Source organism: Microtus ochrogaster, unplaced genomic scaffold (assembly GCF_000317375.1).
Source record: "Microtus ochrogaster isolate Prairie Vole_2 unplaced genomic scaffold, MicOch1.0 UNK43, whole genome shotgun sequence".
NCBI lineage: Eukaryota > Metazoa > Chordata > Mammalia > Rodentia > Cricetidae > Microtus > Microtus ochrogaster.
The window spans coordinates 1248134-1249562 of record NW_004949141.1 but is presented as its reverse complement, the minus strand read 5'-3'; the positions used below and the strand labels follow the sequence as shown (position 1 = coordinate 1249562).

General features: G+C 38.6%; 1 protein-coding gene across 2 annotated transcripts in view; it reads right to left on the bottom strand.

Moving 5' to 3' along the window:
* The window catches only part of Klhl24 (kelch like family member 24), a 31514-nt gene that overhangs the window by 24702 nt on the left and 5383 nt on the right, over positions 1–1429 (bottom strand). For both annotated transcript variants that reach the window (XM_005368931.2, XM_013354403.1), the window contains exon 2: positions 242–304. The gene's annotated coding sequence lies outside the window, so the exon portion shown is untranslated. The remainder of the gene's footprint in view (positions 1–241; positions 305–1429) is intronic.

Here is a 1429-nt window from a genome sequence, read left to right as displayed (position 1 = left end):
CTACAAAGTAAATTCCAGGACAGCAAGGGACAGAAAGAGAAACCCTGTCTCAGAGAAAAAAAGAAAACAAAAACAAAAACAAACAAACAAACAAACAAAAAAACACCTGCCCATTAAAAAACTTGTCATTGTTATTCACTATTAGGCTGACTGGCACCGAATGATTCCAGGTTAAAGAAGTGAAATGGTTTAAACTCTCTAATAACAATGAATAGTAAACAGCTAATAAACATAAATATACCTTCTTAGCATTTGTTTGACCAAAGCTCCAGGCAAAATACTTGTGTTGTTTAAATTTCCACACCTAAAATAGAGAAAAGTGACATGTCAATCAGACACTATCAGTTCAAGTATATTAGTAATATGCTGAAAACAGTTCCTGGTAAACTGCAGTTCCTAACTGGAAGTTCATTTTCATATAGATCACTAGTAGTAACTTTAAAGCAAATTAATAACTTTACATCCAATAATATTCAAATTTTACTATTCTTTGTAACAGTAAGCTAAATTTGACAGTGAGATGAAGAAGTGTATAACCCATGATAATTTCACTTTGAATATTTGAAGAAGGCTGAGAAAACCTTACATTTCACTCAAATTTGATAGACTCAAGTTACTCTGGAGTTGAAGTATCAACTTGATTAAAGTAGAGTTTCTTCACTATGTACTACATAGAACTATGGAATCAATTTGAGAAAAACCTCAAGAGCTTATCAAAGAAAAAGAAAACCCACCCACTTTTAAACTATTGCTTTATACACACATACATTGGTTTTTTGAGATAGGGTTTCTCTGTGTTAACAGCCCTAGCTGTCCTGGAACTAGCTCTTGTAGACCAGGCTGGCCTCGAACTCTGAGAGATCCGCCTGCCTTTGCCTCCCAAGTGCTGGGATTAAAGGCATGCGCCACCATCCGGCTTATATTTATTTTTATATAGAATCTCTAAGCTTATCAAATAATTTAATATATTTCTATTTGTTCTGTTTTATTGAACCTTACAGAGTTAATGTCTATTCAACAACTAATTCAACACACTCTACTCCTACCCCCCACAGTGTGTGTATAAGAGATGGAGAAGACCTCATTTCCTTCCACAAGGCCATACCACTTGGGTCTTGCCTCTTGCAGTAGTCTTTTTTGTTTGTTTGTTTGTTTTTTGAGACAGGGTTTCTCTGTATAGCTTTGGAGCCTGTCCTGGAACTAGCTCTCTAGACCAGGCTGGCCTCGAACTCACAGAGATCCATCCGCCTGCCATCTGCCTGCCTCCTGAGTGCTGGGATTAAAGGCATGCACCACCACCACCCAGGCCTCTTGCAGAAGTTTGATGAGAATGTCCCCCAGGGGCTCAGACATTTGCACACTTGGTCACCAGTGGGTGGTGCTGTCTGTGGAGGTTTAGGAGGTGTGGCCTTGCTGGAGGAAATGCATC